At 41.4% G+C, this 24,059-nt stretch overlaps 1 protein-coding gene across 5 annotated transcripts in view; it reads right to left on the reverse strand.

Moving 5' to 3' along the window:
• The window catches only part of BACH2 (BTB domain and CNC homolog 2), a 357,131-nt gene that overhangs the window by 272,227 nt on the left and 60,845 nt on the right, over positions 1-24,059 (reverse strand). Inside the window, exon 1 of one of the 5 annotated variants that reach the window (XM_059401069.1) lies at positions 3,042-3,215. The exons of the other annotated variants lie outside the window; for them this stretch is intronic. The gene's annotated coding sequence lies outside the window, so the exon portion shown is untranslated. Of the gene's footprint in view, positions 1-3,041; positions 3,216-24,059 lie in introns of those variants that run through there. 5 annotated transcript variants of the gene reach the window in all.

The following is a 24,059-nucleotide window of genomic DNA, read 5'->3' on the forward strand; positions in this document are numbered from 1 at the left end:
CTACTTGTGATCTCTGTCAAATAGATAAATAAAATCTTAAAAAAAATTTAAAAAAGAATACAGCCCTGGTTCTGAACCTGGTTGACTTTCCCCCAGGGGACATCTGTGATGCATGGAGCCTTTTTTTTTTTTCCTTTTTGTCATGACTGGGGGAGACTGCTACTGGCATCTAGTGGGTAGAGGTCAGGATGCTGCCGAATATCCTATTGTGCACAAAACCACCCCCCATACTAAAGAATTACCTAGTCCAAAATGACTGAGAAACCCCGATGTAGAGGGAACACTCAAGGATGTGGATAGGTTTAAAATAATGACAATTTTTTGTTGTTGTTACAGAAACAGTTTTCACTTTTTAATGAACTTGCAAACAAAAAAGCTTCCATTTCAAAATAAAAACAAAATCTCAGATCCTATTGATGTTTACAGTGACCACATTTATCTAAGCAATATACATACATGTTTAGTTAGAAGATGTTAACTAAATTTCTGTGACAAATATGCCTTTTTTTAAATATCAAGAATATCACACAGCTCATGCAGAGTCCCAAGGAAAAATCTAGGCATCACTACCCATTTAAGTCTTCACTGTAGATGCTGTTATTTCTAGCACAGGTAAGCAGGCAAAGTCATCCAAAACAATGACAACTCACCATCACAGAACAGTAATGTTGATATCCTATAGTCAAACGTGCACAATTAACAAGCCCCAAAATTTACCGACTCTCTCTTCGAGTAAAATAAATGAAATCTACCTTTTAGGTATGCAGAGCTAGAGCATTACAGCTGCCTGGAAAACAGGAGTGGCTTTGATATTAGACAAGGCTATTTTCAGCACCATTGTGAGTGCCATGTTATTCTAGGTGAAGCTGAGATCTGAATGCTTCCTATCAAAACTCAGTGGTGAGTATTCACATTAGAAATTGATGAGCTAAGTTCTATGATTACTAAAACTATATATATAATCTGAATATATCTATGTCTGGAAAAAAAGGAGAAGTGTTTCAACTTCTACAGTTTCAACCAGTATGAGGCTCCACAGTGATGGTGACCTATATTCCAGGGAGGCTAAGCACAACGGGTACGTAGTAGGGCTCACTTCATGTAGAATTGCAGAAATGGGTCTCAATGAAAGTAATCATAGTGTATATTTTGAACCTCTCCCATTTTAAATTTTCTGAACCTATTTCAAAATATTTCCTTTCCTCTACATAGCATACTCTCACTACATCAAGTAAAGAACATACGGTTGGATAACCCAGTCGTGATTCTCTCCCGAACCCTTTCAGTCCAGCGAAAGAAAGAAAAATCTGCTTCCAAGCACAGCTAATGCATGTAAGCACATTTGCAGAAGAAAAAGAATTTCATGAATGAGCAGAAGACAGTTTTTTAATGGAATGTTTTAGAGGCTTGCGGTATAAAAAGTAAACAAAACTGATTCACTAACTGTTAATACTGTTTACCATGATGCAAGAGTGGGGCTTTTTTTAATGTTCCAGAAGCCAGAGGAAAAGGGATACTGTGGTAGGGAAAAATGATACCTTCCGCGGCCTTTCAAAACCATTGCTCAATTCCTCTTGAGCAAGGAAGCCATAGTAATGACTTTATTTTACCTACCGCAATTATGGTACACCTCGAAGTAATTCTCCATATTATCCCACTTTCCTCCTTCCACTCAAGTCCTGCTAAATAATCTCTGGAAACCATTAACGGAGAGTCCTGTTCCAATTTTTCTCTCCTCCCTCCCCTGCTGCCTCAGTCATGCTGGAGTCAGGACAAAGCAAACTTGTATTACATCACAGTGCAAACTCATTTTCTCTAAACCATTCTGCTGGTAGTTTACTGCTACTGGAACCCAGTGCTGTCAACAGTGTGGTCTTTGTTTGGTGGGTGTTGCTTTAAAAATAAAAAATAAAAAAAAATTTTTTCCACCCACACCCCCTTCTGCTTTTAAAATACAGGCGAGTAGTTGGAGGAACCTCCCCAGCCTGGCTCCCCCCCCCCTCCACCTCCCCCCCCCCCTGCTGTGTAAACTAGACATTACCTTATACACAAATGAATCTACAACATTCCTCAGTCTAGCTGCCTCGCTGCAAAATTCCTGTGCTCCCCAGCAGCCACGGCAGCACACACTCCCCCTGGCTTCCCTCCTCTTTCCTCTTCCCCCACCCTCGCTCGCGCTCTCTCTCTCTCTCTCTTTTTTTTTTTTTTTTTAAATTTCCACTGCCTCACTGTGTTTTTGTGTAAATGATCTCACATGACTCAACAAATCCATCTGCCTGAAGCAGGCCAAGTCTGGAGCCCTCCCAGGAGGGAGGAGAAGAATTGCTTTGTGGAAAGGACCTGGAGCTCTGCCCTTTCTCTGGCTCGAATTACCCGCCTGTCAGGCCTGACGGATTTGGCTAAAAATAAAAGGAAGCGGGCCGTGAAAAGCAGATGAATGGGCTCAGCAGTTCCTTAGATAACACAGGCCTGCTGTTGCCCAAAGCTCCCCAAACAGAAACTTCAAATGCAGGCCCTGGGAGTGCAGTGATGTGGCTTCCAGGAGAAAGGGGGCTGTCAGACCCACTGGAGGGGTGGGGGGCATAGCCCGTGTTTTAGATTTCTGTTTCAGAACTTGTGTGTGTGTGTGTGTGTATGTCTGAGAGAGAGAGAGAGAGAGATTCCTGTATGAAAGGGTCCTCAGAAAAACAGTAGAGTTCAGCGGAGCGAAGGCTTGGCTTGCAAAAAAAAAAAAAAAAAAAAAAAAAAAATGTTTCCACTACAAAATGACTCTTCTCCCTACCTCCCAACACCAGACATTTTAAGCCGCCCTATGATGTCACTTGTGCATTCCGAGCCAGCAAAGAGCTAAAAGTCCTTCTTGTAAGTGTATGCCCAGCGCCCGCCGTGGGTATTAAGCACTTAGGTTGGCAATGGAATGACACACTGTAACAATCTGTAATATGAAGCAGTCAGCAAAGCCCTGGCTCTGAAAGCTATTTCTCCCGACCATTAACCATATGTTTGGCTCCTCGGATAGCCAAGCGGGTGTTCCAGCTTACCATCTGGTTTCTATCCACACAAGCAACTGCAAAGCACAGACTATCTCCCTCTGGGGCGGCGTGTTTCTTTTTCTCTCTCTTTTCCGTTCTTCCCTTCCCTTTTCCTCCTCCCAGCCCCTCTGGTTCCCTCTGCTGAAGACGTCTCTGCCGTCTCTGCCGTTCATCACGTGCAAAGAAAACTTTACCTGACAGGGCGGGGGCAGGGCCATTAAGAATGCACAGCTGTACTGTAAACACGCCAGAGGGCCGGTTCCCATCCGCTGGGGCTGGAGACCGCGCGCTACCCCCTTCTTCATCTCCTGTTGAGTGCTGACACTGGATCCCGATTGTTAAAAATAGGTACATTCTTGACAGATCTAGGGGTTGTTTTGGTGCCCTTCACACTCACTTCATGTTCTGGGAGTGGGGCTTTAAAGCACTGCACAGACACACACACACACACACACACACACATTTTGCCTCTGCATTCAATCTGCATGACATCAGTCTCTCACAGATGACATACCGGCTGCAAATAACCAAGCTAACGAAAGGATTTTCTATTCCTTTTTACGCCCTTTAGGATTCCATCTCAATTGTGTGTGTGTGTGTTTCTTTCTTTTTCTTTTTCCTAAAGCGCCAGCCATTGAAACCCAATCGATAATTTGTGAAAACGTATGCTTGTTTACATCTGTGTTTTAATAGTATACACCAAGGACATAGAACATGCTATCAAGGGTTCAGGAGATTTTCTTACCATGTTGCCAGAGTACTGATCCCAGATTTTCTTCTTTGCAAGATTTCAGGAACTTTGTAACTTTTAAAAAATGTATGAAAAGACCTTTGATAAACAGAAATTAGGTAATTTTTTCTCCTGTCCCCACAAGAATTATATTTGTATTACCGGCCTATTTTTATGGAATTAGGAAATTCAAGCGAATTCTTTCCCACACCTTAAAAAAAAAAAAAAGCACTGGTTTCTCACACAAGCACAAAAGGAACAAGATCATTAAAAAGTGATTAAGCAGAATGTCAGATTTTATCAACATGGCAGGGCTATGGAAGTTCTGTTATGGGAGAAGTGTTTATTGAGGCTAAAAAGTATGCCAGGGAGGCCACTACCCATGCAAACGTTTATACCCACTGCCCTGGTCAGTTCTCTTTCCATGATCTAAAATAGAGCCTTTGTGACTTAGCTATTTCTACCAATAAGGGACATTAAAATGCTGCCTGTAGGTTTTAGAGAAAGACAGAGAGCAGAAATTCTAATTTCAGACAACTTGGGAAACTGTCCACAGATGTTAGGTTCCATTAATTTGTTTTGGACCCTGGAATCATACAGTAAGAATAACATCGCATTACCTTTACTCACAACATCGTTAATAAAAGGAAAGAAAAATGAACACCTAAAAGCTTCAACATTTCTATAGTGTACCTGGCTCTTTAAGCACTTGTGGAGTCAACTTATTATAAGATATTTATGCTTTTCATCAATACTGGCGCCTAGGTGTTCCTCCCCCAGCCCAATTACAGTAGGATCCCAGGGGATGGGCCTGGGACTCAGTACTTTTGAAAGCTTCCTGATTGTATCTATCACGCAGCCAGAGTGGAGACGTCTTACACTACATGAACCCACATGATACCAGAAACTAGGAAACATTTGGGGTCGAAATGGAAATGAAATTTAGGATTAGAACACTGTCTTGCAATCATGTTTAGAAGTGGACTCTTCAACTGAAAAAAATCTTCTATGAAATCCCTGTACACAAAACAGTAAAAGTGTCATTGATACTGTCATTTTGTGCTCTCAGTCTGTACTCTCATCCATAGATTTCATAAATTCAAATATGTCATTTTTTGATTACTGTAAGTCGACCAGTGAGGATGAAGAGGCTATTTTATTGAACATAAAATTCTAAAATTGGGGTCATGGCAGAGAGGTCCAGGGCTGCCCACCTCAACATCCAGTTTTTTTCCATGGCCTGAGGTTCAGATGATCAAGGCTGGATATATGTAAAAAGAGCAGTGTGTGCAGCAGTAGGATTAAATTAATTCACACATTAATTTAATAAATGTCGATTAAATGTCTAGTACACACCAGACACTGCCCTCGCAGGTCATCACAGGAATGAGTTGCAGCCTTTTCCCTTGAGAAGCCTGGTTAAGAAGACACATCATGGCAGCACAGCAAAATAAGAATAATCCTAGAGGCACCAAGAGCCTGAGATGGGGAGAATTGGCTCATTCTTTCTGAGGAAACAGGCATAACTTCACCAGCATGGGACAATTAAATAAGGACCTAAAAATATGAGTAAGATTTTTAGAACTAACAAAGAAAGGGAAGGACATTTCATTGAGGAAGAAGGAACAGAATATGAAAAGAAAAGAAAACAAAACCAAACCAAACCCACAAGTATAAATAGACTTAGTGAGATCTGAGAGTTATGAGAAATTCTGAGGAGGTCAGGAAGGGCTGGGGCACAAGGCTAAAGAGGTATCTGAGGCCAGGTTATAAGAAACTTGAAATGCCAGGATACAGTTAAGACTAGCAATGACCAGCAGACATATAAGGTGAACCATACAGATCATTTCAATTTTTCCAATATCCACATTAAAAAAAAATAACAAGAAATAGGAGAAATTAATTTTGGTAATACATGTTTAGACCAACTGATCTAAACTATAATCATTGCAACATGTAATCAATATAAAAATGGTTCAGGAGATATTTTACATTGTTTTCTCACTTTAAATAGGATGTGGAGGGCACCTGGGTGGCTCAGTGGGTTAAAGCCTCTGCCTTCAGCTCAGGTCATAATCTCAGGGTCCTGGGATCAAGCCCTGCATCGGGCTCTCTGCTTGGTGGGGAGCCTGCTTCTCCCTCTGTGTCTCTGCCTGCCTCTCTGCCTACTTGTGATCTCTGTCTGTCAAATAAAATAAATAAATAAATCTTTTAAAAAAATCAAATAGGGTATGTGTGTGTGTGTGTGTTTTAATCTATAACATCCCAATTTGGACTAGCCACATTTTAAGAGCTCAAAACCATGTGTGGCTAGTGGGTACTCTATTGGGGAGCACAGGTTTACCCCTCTTCTTACAGGCAGTGTAGGTCAAAGGACTTGCTGAGGACAACAATAGCGTGGAGAAGTAGATAGAAGACTAGGTCTGGGAGAGGACTATGCTTCCATAGTCTAAGCAAGGGGAGAGAAGGATGACACTTGAGATCAGTCATGGCATGACAGTAGGATAGCATGGAAGGGTCAGAGTCAAAAAAGATTTCTAGAATTCATAAGGGGCACTTGGGTGGCTCAGTTGGTCTGGCGTCGACTAGGGTCATGATCCTGGAGTCCTGGGATCAAGTCCCGTATCAGGCTCTTTGCTCAGTGGGGAGCCTGCTTCTCCCTCTGCCTGCCTCTTTCTCTCTGACAAGTAAATACATAAAATCTTAAAAAAAAAAAAAAAGAATTCATAAAACTACAAATGACTGTAAATGATAGATAAAGAAGGAAAATCATGGACCTGTCAAATAGATTTTTTACTGTTAAATTTGGGCATAGTATAAAGTTACCAATTGTGTATTTAAGATGAGATTGTGTTGTTCCTTTCAAGCGTGCTTCTTTCTGCTGTGAAATGCAGTGTTGTTTAATAAACGTGTGCCGAGCACCCACCATGTCTTAGGAAACTCCAGCAACTGACATGAATGAGACACAATTCTTCCTTTCACGGGGCTCAGATAAATTATGGGAAATAGAAAACAACCTACAGGGAAGTGCTAAGTGTATTATTAGAAGGATGTTCAAGGAGGTCTACAAAACGTTCCATAAAGTATATCTTGTAACTGTTTCTTATGGTACATTTAGTGTGGGGCTTTCAGATTGTAGTAGGCTTATTAACTAACCTAATTTTTTTTTTTTTTTATTCAAAAGAACAGTTCACCATTTTACCAATCCCAGCTCATAACAACCAGCAGTCTGTTCTCTGTACATCTCAGGAGTTTATATGTTTTTTAAGATTCCTCATATGAGAGAGATCACTTGGTATTTTTCTTTGCCTGACTAAGTTTGTTGTGCCCAAATTCCGAGACCCCCCAAAGACGACCACCAGAGTCCAGAGTCAAAGCCAAACAGCAAGGGTCGTTTATTACGAGTTCGAACCCGGACCTCCGCGCACTCGTTGCCGGTGACGCTAAGAGGTCCTGAGCTCAGGATCACAGCACTTTTTATACACTATTTTTGGGGAGGCAGGGACTTAGCATACATCATAGTATCTTGTAACAAATCACTACATACCGCGGGAAAATCTAACAGCAACTCTATAATATGACTGGCGCGCTACAAAGAGGGAAAAGGCTGGGAACAGATTATTGGTTAGGTCAAAGGGCTGTCATTCTTCAAACTGCTTGGTTGGCACCACTAGGGTATGTGTCACCTCAGGATTGGCCGGGGTCTCCCTGTCAAGCTGCGGGGTGCCAGATGATTATTATCTCCTGTACCCAAAGCTGGGTGGGGGGTCCGGGAGCAGTCACTTTGTCACATCCAATTCTGGGTGGGGGTTTCTCTGGTGCCAGATGGCTGTTACCTCTCGGCCCAGAGCCGGGTGGGGGTCCGGGAGTGGCCACTCTGCTAGGTTCCATTCTGGGCGGGGGTTGTGTGGTTACAGTGTGTCTATAGAAAGTCTGCTGGTATTTTTCCCATCTCTTCATGGGTTAGCAAGTGAAGGTATAGAAGCAGAAATAGCGGTTATGGATATAATTTAGGCATCTCAAGTTCACCTAGCATAATGACCTTAAGGTCCACCCATGTTATTGCAAAATATGGCTGAATAATATTCCACTGGAAATATATTTCATATGCATATGTATAAGTAATGATTTCTTTATCCATTCATCCAACAGTAGCCACTTAGGTTGTTTTCATATCTTGGCTATGATAAATAATGCTGCAATGAACATGGTGGTACATATATCTTTCCAAATTCATATTTTTGTTTTCTTCAGATAAATACCCAGAAGTGGAATTGCCAGTTGATCAAGTAGTTCTATTTTTAATTTTCTGAGGAATCTCCATATGGTTTTCCACAGTGGTTGCACCGATTTATATCTCTATCCACAGTATCCAAGTGTTCCCCTTTCTCCACATCCTTTCAACACTTGTTATTTCTTATCTTTTTGATAACAACCATTCTAAGAGGTATGAGGTCACATCTCATGGTAGTTTTGATTTCCATTTCCCTGATAATTAATGATGTTGAACATCTTTTCATGTACCTATTGGCTATCTGTATGTCTTCTTTGGAAAAATGTCTCTTCATATTTTCTGCCCATTTTTTAAAAAGATTATTTATTTATTTATTTGACAGACAGAGATCACAAGTAGGCAGAGAGGCAGGCAGAGAGAGGAGGAAGCAGGCTTCCCGCCAAGCAGAGAGAGAGTCCGATGCAGGGCTCAATCCCAGGACCCTGGGATCATGACCTGAGTCGAAGGCAGAGGCTTTAACCCACTGAGCCACCCAGGTGCCCCTATTTCTGCCCATTTTTAAAATCAGATTTTTTTTGTTTGTGTTCGTGTGTCCGTGTGTGTGTGTTGCTATTAAATTGCATGAGTTCTTTATACATCTCTTTATATATCTTGACTATTAGCTCCTTATCAGATATAAGATTTACAAATTATTTTCTGTCTTTCAGTAGGTTGCCTTTACATTTTGTTGGTGACTTCTTTTGCTGTACCAAAGCTTTTTAGTTTGATACAGCTCCACTTATTTATTTTTGCTTTTGTTGCCTTTGCTTTTACTGTGAGATTCAAAAAAATCATCATCAAGACCAATGTCAAGGAGCTTACTGTCTATGTTTCTTCTAGGGGTTTTATGGTTTCGGGTCTTTCATTTACACCTTTAATCCTTTTTTTTTTTTTTAAGATTATTATTTATTTGACAGACAGATCACAAGTAGGCAGAGAGGCAGGCAGAGAGAGAGAGAGGAGGAGTCAGGCTCCCTGCCGAGCAGAGAGCCTCATGTGAGGCTCATCCCAGGACCCTGGGATCATGACCTGAGCCGAAGGCAGAGGCTTTAACCACTGAGCCACCCAGGCGCCCCACCTTTAATCCTTTTCAAGTTAATTTTTGTGTATGGTGTAAGATAGGAGTCCAGTTTTATTCTTTTGCATGCAGCTTTCCAATTTTCCCAACATCATTTATTGAAGAGACTATCCTCTCTCCATTGTAGATCAATGGACCAAATATACATGGTCAATTTCTGGCCTTTCTAGTCTGCTTCACCGATCTGTCTGTATTTATTCCAAGACCATACTGTTTTAATTACTATAGCTTTGGTTTTTTTTTTTTTTTTTTTTAAGTTTTACTTGTCTCTCTCTCTCTCTCTTTTTTTTTTAAAGACTTTATTTATTTATTTGACAGACAGAGATCACAAGTAGGCAGAAAGGCAGGCAGAGAGAAAAGGGGAAGCAGTCTCCCTACTGAGCAGAGAGCCCGATGTGAGGCTTGATCCCAGGACCCTGAGATCTTGACCTGAGCTGAAGGCAGAGGCTTTAATCCACTGAGCCACCCAGGGGTCCCAATTACTATAGCTTTGTAACAGAGTTTGGAATAAGGAAGCAGGATGCCTCTAAGCTTTGTTTTTTCTCAAGATTGCTTTGGTTATTCAGGGTCTTTTGTGGTTCCAAACAAATTTTAGGATTATTTGTTCTATTTTTGTGAAAAATATCACTGCAATTTTGATAGGAGTTATACTGAATCTGTATATTGTTTTTTGATGGATTGTTTAAGGTTTTTTAAATATATAATACCATGTCATCTGCAAATAATGACAGTTTTACTTCTTCCTTTCCAATTTGGATGCCTCTTTTCTTTTCTTTTTCTTGCCTGACTGCTCTGGCTAAGACTTCCAATACTATATTCTTAAATGTAAATGAACTGAATTATCCAGTCAAAAGACAAAGGGTGGCTGAATGACTAACAAAACAAGATGTGGCTATATGTTGCCTACAGGAGACCTTCTTTAGATGTAAGGATACACAGAGACTGAAAATGAAGGGCTGGGAAAAGACATTTCATAGAAATGGAAACCAAAAGAAAACAGCTACAAAAGTGGCTGTAGTTATATCAGATAAAATAGCCTTTAAATCAAGGGCTGTAATAACACCCAAAAAAGGTGTTACTTAAGTGCTCAATCCAACACGAAAATATAACATTTGTAAATATTGATGCATCCAACATAGAAACAACTAAATACATGAAGCAAATATTAAGAGGCCTAAGGGGAGATATATAATGACAGTAGGGAGACGTCAATGCCTCACTTATATTGGTAGATAGATCATCCAGACAGAAAATCAGTAAAGAAACATTGACCTCAAATGACATGTTAGATCAGATGGACTTAGCAGTTATTTACAGAACATTCCATCTCAAAGCAAAAGAACACACATTCTTCTCAAGTTCATATGGAACATTTTCCGAGACAGATCATATGTTAGGCCACAAATAAACTTAAGAGAACTGAAATCATATCAAGCAACTTTTCCAACCACAAAGGTATGAAACTAGAAATTAATTACATGAATAAAATTGGAAAGTTCACATATAGGTGGAGATGAAAACCAATGGGTCTCTTCAAAATCAAAAGAAAATGTAAAAATACCTTCAGACAAATGAAAATGGAAATGTGCCATACCAAAATTTATGGAATGCAGCAAAAGCATTCAGCAAAGCATGCAGCAAAAGTTCCATGAGTGACATTCACAGTGATAAATGCCTACCTCAAGAAATAATAAACATTTCAAATAAACAACCCAACATTATACCTCAAGAAAATAGAAAAAGAATAAATGAAGCCCAAAGTTAGGTAGAAGAAACAAATAGCAAAGATTAGAGCAGAAATAAATAGATGAAATAGACACGAAAAAGACAACAGAAAAAATAAATGTCACTAAGAGCTGGTTTTCTCAAAAGATAGACAAAATTGGCAAACCTTTAGCCAAACTCACCAAAGAGAAAAAGAGAGAGAGAGTGAGAGTGAGAGAAAGTGCATGCATACATACACAAACACGCACACACACACACACACACACACACACACACTCAAAAAAAAAAAAAAAACCCAGAAATGAAAGAAGAAATGTTACAACTGATAACACAGAAATACAAAGAATCACGAGTCTACATTGAACAATTTTAACCAAGTTGGACAACCTAGAAGACAAGGATGAATTCCAAGAAACATACCACCTACTAAGATTGAATCGTGATGATATAGAAAATCAGTAATCAAAAACCTCCCAAAAAACAAGAGTCTGGGACCAGAAAGTTTCACTGGTGAATTCTACCAAACATTCCAATAAGAATTAATACAGATCCTGATGTTCACAGGGAACTGCAGGTATCACCCACTGTCTGAATCTCTGCTCTATAAACTCAGGGACCAAACAGATGCAGACAAATTTTCAGATAAATGTTTTGCGATCTGCTACTTTTATTACTTGTACATGAAACTTAGAACAAAATTAACACAAATAACACTGTATCCTTTTTTATGGGAACTTGCAGTGGGGAATTTCTGTATCCATATTCTGGAAATGAATGAATTGGAACAGCAAGGGACAGTTATACTGGAAATGATAAGTTTTTAGCAATTCATTTTGTAATCTCCCAATATGCCTCAAACTAACCCAAAAGCTTGGAAAAAATGTAGTAGTTAAGATTTTTTTTCTTCCATATTTTAACAGTAAAGATAATCTGACAACTACTTGATTTAACAATCAGTCAAGGAGCATGGAAAATGTAGAGTGGGTATGCAGAACCCTAAAACAGAATATATATCAAGTGATGTGTGCTTGGTTTACTTTTTATATAACTGGCTGTTAATCCATGCAGAAACCTACACCCAACAGAGACCCCAAGCTCTACCCAGTGAGGAACTGAGTATGCTAAATATGTTTAACAAGAGGAATTTGCTTGTTCAATTCACAATCAGGTTGGAATCTGAAAAATACTGGTATTGAACGTCCTTATAAGAAGTTCTAATATATAAGCCCAAACAGCAGAAAACACTTAATTTCAAGGTTAACCTGATAGTCTAGTTCAATGCATTGGTGGTCCCAATGTGTTAAAATTTCATATGCAACATGTTTAAGTATGCACGTGTTTTTATTATGAATATACAAAATTGTTTAAAATATATTAAAAGGGAAATGCAAATTAAATATTTGCAGAGAACCTCAAGAAGGAAGTAAGAAAACTTCTGCAGACCAGAGTTTTTGAAGACTACTACCTTACGGCCCTTGAGGTTAGGAGGTAAATCTAAGAGCAACAACTTGGAGCACCTACTATTTAAGGATCATTGGGACATTCCTAAACTTTAGCCAAGAGCAGATACTATTCCTCATGATCCTAAAAGTAGTAAAGCTGAGGAGCAATCCTAACGAAACTGTTTTAAGTTTCTCTAGTGAGTTTGAATTAAAGCAACTGGGACCCAAATCTAAGAAACATCATTCACTTCTCAATGTTGTTCATTCACTGATTCTCTAATCAATATTCACTGAGCACCTACTATGTGCCAGGTGTTTTTCTCAACTTTGAGATACAGCAATGGAGAAAATAGATAAAACCCCTACCTTTATGGAATTTAGAGTTTAGTCGCGGGGGGGTGGGATGGGGAGCAGGGTGGGGAGACAAACTTTATTTATTTATTTAAGATTTTATTTACTTGACAGAGACAGCAAGAGAGGGAACACAAGCAAGGGGAGTGGGAGAGGGAAAAGCAGGCTCTCCACTGAGCAGGGAGCCCAATGTGGGGCTTGATCCCAGGACCCTGGGATCACGACCTGAGCCTAAGGCACATGCTTAACCGCTTAACAAACTAAGCCACCAGGCGCTCCAGGAGATAGACCTTAAAGACAAATAAAAAAACATAATAAATAAATTATTTTTGTTATAAAGTAACAGGTACAATAAAAAAAATGGAAATGGAATGGAGGAAAAAGGCTGCAATTTTAAATAGGATGGGTCAGGAGAAATGAGGAGGTGAAAGCAGATCAATGACTTGAAGAAGGTGACAGGTAAACCCAAGAGATGGGTTGGAGAAGTGGGTCTCAAAGTAGGGTTCCAGAACTATCAGCATCTTCTGAAAACTTGTCACTGGTTCAGAACCGTAGGGAGGGGCAGGCAACAGTCCATCTGAACCAGCTCTGCAGGGGATTCTGATGTACACTAAGTCTGAGGACCATGGCTCTAGAACAGAAGCAGGTCTGGGACATTCTACAGAAAGAGGGGTGAGATCAGGGTCTGGTCACGAGGGTCAGGAGGACACGGGCAGGGGTGAGGAAGGCAGCCAGACCATGGACAACTTTCAGGCCACAGTGAGACCTTCACTCCAAGTGAAATGGGGAGCCTTGGGAGGGTTTTGGGTTGAGGAGCCACATGGCTTGGTTTATATTTTAAAAGGTTCACATTGGTTGTTGTGTTGAGTACAAACACTACATTACTTGCCTCAGGAGAAAACTCCTTACTTCTTCTTCTTCTTTTTTTTTTTTTTTAAAGTATCATGACCCTGAGATCAAGACCCCAGTGGAGATTAAGAGTCAGACACTTAGGGGCACCTGGGTGGCTCAGTCATTAGCTGTCTGCTTTCGGCTCAGGTCATGATCCCAGGGTCCTGGGATGGAGCCCCGCATTGGGCTTCGTGCTTCGTGGGAAGCCTGCTTCTCCCTCTTCCGCTCTGCCTGCTTGTGTTCCCTCTCTCTCTCTCTCTCTGTCAGTTAAATAAATAAAAAAGACTTTATAGAAAAAAAAAAGACTCAGACACTTAACCAACTGAGCCACCTGGGCACCCTAAGACTTCCTAACTTCTACATCTCTTTGGGATGTGGTGCGTGGCTATATGTTGAAATATGGTCCCTAACAGTGGAACGCTCCCATTTGTAGTGTTTGCTGATGTCCGTGGTATAAATACTCCCACCACAGCTGATTTCAAGCTGCCAACATGACTCATGGAAACAGGAGCTGTGAAGCGATGTGTGCAATCTACGCCCAGCACTGACTGTAGGTCCCACAGGCTCCGCTACCAAGGAGAACACTTAAAAATGATGGGGAATTGTGTAAATCTGACTGAAAATGTTAATGCTACTTCAGATGTAAATGTAGGTGTTCTGCCAGCGAATTACTGTTAAGCAAATGCAGATCCCAATTCCTCAGAAGTTAGCATTAAGACAATATATAAACTTCATTTTAAAAAAGAACCTCACTAACATTAAGCCCCAACTTCCTTTACTCAATGAATCTATTTACTTTTTAGTGAAGTCTATTCTACTATTGCTTTTTTCCTCCTACTATAATTAATAGTTTGGACACACACACACACCCTCCCCCCCGCAAAGCATGCACTGACTGCGATTTGCCGTGGAGAATACGCAGGGCTGCGATTCTAAGAGCTCACATAAATCCGGGGCAGGGCATCAAGGAGTATGCATTACATGAACAAAAGTTTGCTTTTATCTGAAGATGAAGTGAAATTTCAAGTTGATTTGCCATGAAGAAACTTCCCTTAGCCTAAAAGAATGGCCTTATTTCTGTCAATCAGGGCAGACTGCATATTTTAAAAGTATGGCACCGTCTATGAAGAAAAAGTCATTCTGCGATATACTCTTGATAAACAAATATGTTTGCTACTATTCAGAATATAACTTGCCTCGCGCCCTCCAGTCCGCATCAGCCCTCAGGCACATCCCACCCACACTCAGACCCCAGCCGGCCAGATCAGCAAATGTGCATGAACTCGTATTCCCATAAAACAATGAAGTCTTTCAGGCCTTACCATCTTGTGAAGAAACAGGCTGAAACGTCATGGGAAAAATTAGGAAATCTCGGAGGAAAACAGCTCACAAAATGAGGGGTGGAACCACTTGCTCACATGTCCTAATTCCTGAACAAAGGCAAACAACCGTGACAGCCCCCCCCCCCCCCCCCCCCCCCGCCTGCTCTGACCCCTCCATTTCAAAAGAGAGGCGTCCTAACCTCCTTTTCTTCTCGTGGGGATTACAGGGCAAGACACAGACGTCGGAATGAGAAAATTTTAAACCCAAAGGAGCAAAGTTAATTTTAAAAGCTTTACCCTCAAGAGAAGTGTAAAAACCAACCCAAACGACCAGTCTCGTTTGGCGGTCCATAATACCAGCATAATTACAGACCAAATGGACTTCCACCACTGCACAAAGAAAAACAGAACACCTTCTCATATAGATAGGTTTTAGGTCTTCCTAAGTCTTCTTGCAACTTAATTTCACACAACTAGTTCCCCCGCAGCAATCCTTCCTTATTACCTGCCCTACCTAGTTTACACCTTCACACCTGCCTCGCTAGCCAGCCCAGGGGTGACCAGTGCCCCATCCTCTAGCTCCTAGCTGCTGCTGCAAGATATCTGGCTTGCAAACTGCCCATCTCTCTGACCCACCGAACAACATCTCTCATTTTAGAAATCTCAGTTTAAGACTTCGTATATACTGCACAATGAATTGAGAGTAAGTACATTTGCAAACTTGTCAACAAATTTACCCTTCTACTTTAACATGCTTTTATATCCCCACTATATTTTCCAATTGGTTAAAGTAATCAAACTTTTCTAAGCTCTCTGAGGACATGCGGTCTGAGTCAGTCCCTGCTCTATGTGATCTCCCAACTTTTTGCTATATGTACGGTTCTATCAACTGTGATAGACAGGGCGTGTCTGCTATGGTCCGTCTGTAGATATTCTGACCCTTAACTGTTTGGGGAAAAGACCCATAAGGGACTTCTTGTTATAAAGCATTACGTGAAAGATGTGTTTATTTTGCTCCTGGAAGAAAAAGGCAACATGTATTGAAATCATAAACTGTTTTAAAAGGTAAAACAATTTAAAGTTTTAAATTTTACCTTTTAAAACAACTTATAAAAAGGCAAAGAGACATGCCACACAGTGAAGACAAGAGTCCAGTGAGGCTGAGAACCTGGCAAAGATAATCTCACAGGCAGGTCACCGGTGTCACTCCGAGCTCCTAAGCAGAACACCACCCCGTGGGGAGAAACCATTGACATTGCAGTAGAATTCCGGGTCAGGTAGCGGGCTGAGGGGAATTTACTGCAGACTGATCATGCTAGCTAAAATGCAGAAGGAGATGGTGGTGAGTCACTGTTGGAGAGATGAAAAAGTTGAGTTCAGCCCATAGAGGAGATGCCACAGTTGACACGCTTGTGAACGTAAGTCCGACCAACTCTGAAACCAGTGGTTCAAACTTGGCTGCATATCAGAATCACCTGCAGAGCTTTTGAAACTCCCACTGTGCAGGTCACATCCCATATCAATAGAATCAGAATGTCTGGGGTGGGAGCCAGGCATCCATATGGAATTCCCACATGATTCCAATATGTGTCAAGGTTTTGGAACCACTGTCCAAGTCTCTGCTAGTGAAGGCTTTGCTCAATGAGGAAAAGAGCACACTAACTTACGTGAAAGGTGGTAATGGCAATGAGTCAAAGTAAACTTTGAGACTGTTAAGTGGGAAATCATGACTCTGATTCAAATAAGAAGGCACAGTCTTTAGAAGACCCTCGATGAACTTGTGGCCTTGGGTTTTAGACTAGGAAAGGGACACTGGGCCTGATGGTGGGTAAGAGCCATTGACAACACTAATAACTAGAATGTAGACCATTGTGCTGTCAAGGTATTTGGCTTTACAGTAAGCAGCCTCAATGCAAGGCCTAGGCCAGCCACCTGCTGGCTGTGGGGCTATAGGCCACTGCCCAACCCAATAACCCTAGTGTTGTACCTGAGGTTAAGTTATCTACCCTGGCTGCTTATTAGCCGAATACAGCTGCAACCCCAGACATTTGACTGGTTTGCAGAGGAACCACAGGATCCATATATTTTAACCCACCCCCCCAGGTGATTGTTATGTCATAGGAATATGGAGAACCACCAGCAGAAAGTTTATGAGAAAGGAGTCTGAGGCCATACAATTGGACTCAAATCCCTGCTCTACCAGTTACTACCTAAGGCTCAGTTTCCTTATCGGCAAAAACGAAGCTGATGGGTAAGACATCTGTCGTGGGACTTACTGATGATCCATTAATAGACCTCTCTGGATCACTGGGAGTATCTGGCATAACAGCCGGTACATAACAAATGCTCAGTTTTATACGTATCACATAATACATGTACATGTATGCTTGTTTGTCATAAGCATTAAACGTACGACGTATATAAATTGCACAGCACTGTCTCCATGCTGAAACACTTAGTAGGTACTAGCTAAGCTGATGCTGATGGTGGTGCTGATGGTGGTGGTCATGGGACAACTGTGGAACTGGCAGAGAGGAAGATTTCATCCTCTCCTCATTGCATGGCAGAAAGCCACAATTATAAGATCTAAAAAATTATGAGGATGGGGAAGAATCCTTTTGCTGTCTTAATCATTAGGAGGTCCCACTAGTCATGAGGGGTTGTTCTACTGCAAAGTAATGGTGGAAATGTGGGGTTAATGGCAGAGAAGAGAGATAGCCTTGCCCCACATGATGATAAACAGCAGAACTTGACAGCCTGGGGACAATCAACACCTTCCCTTCCTAAGGGAACCCGGAGCTGACATGTGTTCCGTCCCAGATCACACTGTTAGTGGCAGAACTGGGATCAGACTCTAATTTCCAGGTTCCCTCCATTGATCATCTCTGGTGAGGAACCTGTCTGGGAGGTACATCATCATGGAGGAGACACAGTCCATGCAATCAGAGCCAACATGAGAGGAGGAATGTGTTGCCCTGTTTTCCAACTGCTTCCTTCCTTACTCTGCCCAATTCCCTTCCCTGGTCCAAATTCCACACCCTGCAGGCCATTTCCGGCTGAGATGGAGGATATGGAACACTAGAAAGCAGCCGTGGTTTACTTAGTGGCCAAACTGTTTTCTTGGGGATGTTCAGCTCCAGTTTTAAAGCATGAGACAATTGTAAAAAGGGTTTAATTTACCCAATTTTAATATGCATATAACTGTTCAGGGGGGTGCATTTATTAAGGGATACTTGCCTGTTTTTTTAATCCACCAACCTAGGACAGGAAATCCTGTCTTTCAGCTGCTGAGTCCACTCCGTCTGAATATTTTCACTGACAAATGTGACCTTGTCTAGGTCCTGGAAGAATTTAAGCATTCCCTCAATGTCATTTTTATTTGACCTTAGCAACATGACCAAACTGCAAATTCAATACTGTTTAGTAAAGGTACAACATTCACATCCTGTCACCAATCCCCCCTCCAATTCCAATCCTGTGACCCTGGGCTAGAACCTAATCCAAAAGATTAGAAAGCAACATCCTGATGAGTTGTCATGGCAACCCCTAGATGTCAGATATCCCATGTCCCAGGGCTGTAAATTCTCATTTTTAGTCGATTCATATCCTATTTTTTCATGTATAACAACCAACTAAAATGAAATTTGGTATGTCAGCTGCCAAGCATAATAAGGGATGTCATTTGCTATTATAGCCAATAATAAAAGATTTCTAGTTGCTTCTGTTTTCAAAGGTACAGCAAATCACTAGGTATTCTAAGTCCATTGGACTGGTCCTCAAAGAGAGGCTATTTAGCCAGGCTTCCTCTACTTTTACTTAATTAGTCAATATTTAAGAGAGCCTTGGGAATGAAAAGAACTCTAGTGAAAGCTATGCATTATTATTTTCTGAACAGGAGGAAACACTGATTTTCAAACTTTCAATAGACACTGTATATTTGACTCCAAAGACACACACACACACATCCTGTGATCTAAGCCTTTCAAGGACGTCAATATAAAACAAGGATGACTTCCTTATAATTGGAGAAAAAAGAAATCCAGGTAATTCAAACATCTTGTTTTAATCAACAGTTTTGTTATGGGCTGGATTGTGTTTTCCCCAAATTCGTATTTTGAAATCCTAACCCTCAGTACTTCAGAATATTTCTGTATTTGGAAACAGAGACTTTAAAGAGGTATTTAAGTTAAATACCTCTTAAAAAAGGTATTTTAAAGAGGTATTTCAAGTTAAATGAGGTCACTAGGGTGGGCCCTTATCCAATATGAGGAGTACTCTTTTTTTTTTTTTAAAGATCTTTTTATTTATTTATTTGACAGAGAGAGACATAGTGAGAGAGGAAACACAAGCAGGAGGAGTGGGAAAGGGAGAAGCAGGCTCCCGCTGAGCAGGGAGCCTGATGAGGGCTTGATCCCAGAACCTTGGGATGATGACCTAAGCCAAAGGCAGATGCTTAATGACTGAACCACCCAGGCACTCCAATATGATGAGTATTCTTATAAAAGGAGATTAGGGGCACCTGGGTGGCTTAGTCAGCTGAGTGTCCCACTCTTGGCTTCAGCTCAGGTCATAATTTCAGGGTCATGGGATTGAGCCCCACATGGGGCTCTGCACTCAGTAGGGAGTCTGCTGGAGATTCTCCCTCTCCCTTTCCCCCTGCCCCTTCCTTCCCCCCCACACTCTCTATCTTTCTCAAATAAATAAATAAGTCTTTACAAAAATATTTTAAAGAAGAGGAGATTAGCATACAGACACACCCAGAGGGAAGATCAGGTGATTTTCAGCCATCAACAAACCAAAGAGTGAGGCTCTGGGAAGAAACCTTACTGACACCTTGATCAAGCAAGGGCTTCCAGCCACCAAGACTGGTTGAAAAAATAAATTTTTGTTGTTTAAGCCACACTGTCTGTGGTACTTTGTCACGGCAGCCCAGACAAACAAATTCAAGTTCCACCCATTTCACATTCTATATCAGTTTCCCAGAAGTGCCCTCCATCTTGGGTACAATGGAAGTCCAACTTTCCTCTGCAGGTGTCTTTGCCTGTCGGCCCTCACCTTGTGGCCCAGGTGGGTCTCCCTAAGCACACACCGGGCAGGCTGAACTCGAAGACGTCAGGAGCTCTATTAGTAAGCTGACTCACGGAGATCTCTCCTGAAATTCCCATTAGCTAAAAAAGCATTAATGTCACCTCTGTAAAAGGCAAAACTGATCACCAGTGTTGTGTTTATCTTTATTTTTCCCTTTATTTTTCTCTGTTAAATGCTTACCATTTATCAGAATGCTAACAAGAAATGTCCAGGAGATGAACAGTAGGGTGAGAAGGAAAGAGAAAGGAAGACACAGATAATCCATCCACCAGATTTTCAGTCCTGAAATAATCCAGAAGTAGACACAGGATAAATCACACCATGTGGGGTTTTTTAATTCTAAAAATAAGCAGAATGTAGAGAAGTATACAGAAGGCTGCATGTCAAGAGCTATAAAGTAACATCAACCTCCACCTGTGTAGAGTCGCAAATAATTTTTCTGCTAAAATTCCAGAACTTTTCTCATTTGGGGTTTTAAAAATGAATTTCCACTACATTCCTTTTTCCATCATCACAATAGCTGCCAGAAAGTTCAAAGCCATATTTATGGCCCATTTCTAGCAAGTCTAGAAATGGTTTTCTTGGGATCTTTTAATTTCTAGCCTCATTTTCCTACTTTTTGTGATCAGCTTTAATAGCATGTATCTTTGGAGTCAAATGTATTTTTTTCTTTTTTGCCATAATGCGGGGTATTATTAAATAGATAGCCTTCATTAAGCTTCAAATATTTGTGGATGCCTTTCTTCCAGAGCATCTCTTTGATCTGTGAGATGGGAGATTTCACGCTTAAAAGAAAATTTGTTTCAGTTCACGGAGAAGTTTAAACAACATCAATTTCTCATACTTGTTTTAATCACAGTATGATAAGCTAAAATAGAGAAGAGAGCTAGTCTAGGAAGCTGGACCATGAGAGGTGAGGAGCCAACTTTTTTTGGGAGAGGGGGAGAAGTGAGAGGGGGGAGACTCTTAGTACTGGCCAGCGCCCAGAAGACACACGAATTCCCTGTGCTGGAGTATTTATTGGGTCACCATCCAATCCTTTTTTCCATGTGAGACAGTCATCACAAGAGATACACACCAAAGCCTGTTCTGGGGGCAAATCTCCATCCAGCCTAGTTCGACGCATCCTGTCTGCTTCTATCTGCCTATCTACTCAGGCTGCTAGCCCTGCTCCATCCCCAACGAAACCCACGTGACTGTTTATAGTGCAAGCTGGAATTATATAGGTCTTAGTTTGAATTTTGTATCTTTGTATCTTTAACTGGCCGCGTGATCCTAGACAAGATTTTAAGCTGAGTCTCAGGTGCCTCATCTGAAAATTGGGGTAATAAAGAAAGTACCTCTTGAGCTTTAAATTCAATGTAGGGATTGAATTTAATAACACACATAGGGTCCTAAGTAAAATGTCTGGCACCCCACAGTCAACACTCACTATATATCAGCTATTATTATTATCATCATCATTAGGACGATTTCATTTCTGCATGATCAGAGACAGTGCCAGCCACAGCCTTGTGGGCCAGCCAAGAGGTGCCACAGCTGAGTGGAAGGAGCGAGGACTGACCAGTCATCTGGTTTGGGATTCTACCTTACTTCACACACAGCATTTATGTATTCAGAAACTGAGTGTTTAAAGGGCCCAATTTAGAATCTTCCCGTTAGTCTGAAGGGTCTGTCTTCTTTGGGCTTTTGCTAGCAGAGCAGAAGAACGAGAACGTTCCCTGTACTCCTTATCACTACTTTCATCAGTGATGCCAATGTCTGCACCAGGGTCTTCTGGGTTGGGTGGACTGCGGAGCTGGTGAGGTAGGCACATTTCCTGGAAATACAGGCAGCAATTTCCTGTGGCTTCCTCTGTTTTTGATGTAGAGATGAACACACTTAGAAAATAAGCACATCAAGGATCAGAGCTTCAGTCAGTCGTGTTGCAAATGCTGAAAATACTGTTATTTCCTTCTAAACAGATTCAGAAGAGCAAAGTACAGGCTGTCTTCCAAAGGGCATTCTCCCTACTAAGGATCTGTACAGTGGGATTGTGAAGGGACAGGGAGAACACAGCTAACCTTCCACGCCTGTACGACATCTATGACCTGCTCCTAGAGTTGAAGAACATTTCCATGAACTGAGACCCAAGTGAGCAAGAACCAGATTTTCCATGAAGGCCCATGTTTTGCATAAACCTTAGCCTGAAAAAGCTCTGGTCTGGTCACAGGGCTTCAGTAAAGATTTCTCTAGAATTGGGGGCCTGGTCAGAAAAAGTTCACTCTCTGAAGTGGAAAGTAGTGAAATTATTAGTGAATTTAACTGTTTACATAACTATCCCAAAATAACCACTTAAGATTAAATAAAGCAATGCATACTATATTTGGAAAAGAGCCAGATTCATAGAAGGTGACCACAACGTGTACTTAGAACCGAAATAAAGCAAAGAAAGACACTTCTTGGTCAATGACACCAATAGGCTGCTTAAGAAGTGGCCGAAGGATGGGCAGTCAGCATCGGGTTCAGACCAGTCAAGGACGACATGGAATGGTTCCGGAGGGAGGCAGCTGAGTTCCAAATTCCGCCTTTGGCCTTCACTGGCTGAGTGCCCTTGCCTAAGTCACTTAACCTCTCTAAACTTCTGATTTCTCATGTGACTTCTGTTTGTCCAGCACTGGAGGAGCTGCTTTTCCACTACCACTGGAGAGCCCAGCACGGTAACAAGTCACACAACCCTAAGATAGCTCAGTTCATAATTAAGTATTTTTTTGCTTCAGTTAGCCTGTTGCTTGAATCCAAAAAGTCTTGGTTAATATACCCCATGGGCAAGAATTGCAATGAGAATTACATTTTTTTGGAAGATTTATTTATTTTAGAGAGAAAGAGAGCGTGCACAGTGAGAATTCAGTTTTAAGTAATATAATTCAGCAAACACAAGAAACGCTGGTTGTCTGCCTATAGAAAGGTGGATAAGCATAAATGCTGGAGTCCGACAGCACGAGTTCAAAATGCAGCTCCCTTCCCATGATCCCTCCAGATGAATGGCTTAACGCCTTTGTTCTCAGTTACGTTGTCTGTAAAAACAAGCTAATCATAGTAACTACATCACCGGGTTGTGAGGATTGAGCCCATGTAGAGAAATCACTTAGAACAGGTCCTGACACACGTAAACATTCAGCATATGGGAACTCTTATTATTATTAAAGATAGAGCTGTTCTGATTGCTGCTGAAGACTGTGTGAAAGTCACTGATCTAGCGAGAAATATCCTTCATTAAGAAAAGAATCATTCTTCTCAATAATCTAGCTTGATAGAAAATCCCTTAAGGACAATTAGAAAGAATACAATTACTCATGTTCGAACTTAGTAAGCTCTAATATTTGGCCCCGTGAGTGGACTTACTGACCAAGAGGACATGGCCTGAACAAATGAGCCACGTCCGTCGTGCTGCCTGATTTCCCTCTTCCTTGGTGTCACAGATGGCAAGAACATCTAGGTTCTGAATGAACCTGCCATAAATTTAATGATGACTCGATTCTTGTGAGTCACGTCTCTCTAGGAAAACGAATAGAACTGATTTTGGTCCCATGCAATCTCCCATGGCTATGTCCTTACAAAACCTACCCTAAATGACCAGCCAGCCTCACGCCTGTTGAAATCTGTATTAACTTCAACTGGAGCCTACTTAATGTACCAATTAAATGCAGCGTCTCCTTCACCCCTGCTTCTTGTGTGATGTAATCACTCACTCACTCATTCATCCACAGGATAAACTATTAGGGAGCACCAACTCTGCCTCAGGTGCTAGGCTAGAAGCTGGATAAACAAAGGCAAACAAGAAAGAGTCCTCAAGCTGTTTAGAGTCTAGGGAGGCAGGGGAGTCAAGTAACCATCTGAAAACCCTGTGCAAGGACAGAGAGGCGTACGTGAGGCGTGAGGAGAGCTCAGGCCTGCCGGGGGAAACCCCCAAAGAATTTATGCATTCAGCACAAAGCATTTGAGAAACCAAAGGTTTGTCTGGAGCACAGAGGGACTGGGGGCGGGGAAGAGAGGCAGGTCCTAGACCCTCGGGGGTATTAGGTGCTTCAAAAAGGGATGTGTTCTACTAAGGAAGAGGAGTCTTGAAAGACTTTAAGCAAAGTCAG

Source organism: Mustela nigripes, chromosome 5, assembly GCF_022355385.1.
Source record: "Mustela nigripes isolate SB6536 chromosome 5, MUSNIG.SB6536, whole genome shotgun sequence".
Lineage (NCBI taxonomy): Eukaryota > Metazoa > Chordata > Mammalia > Carnivora > Mustelidae > Mustela > Mustela nigripes.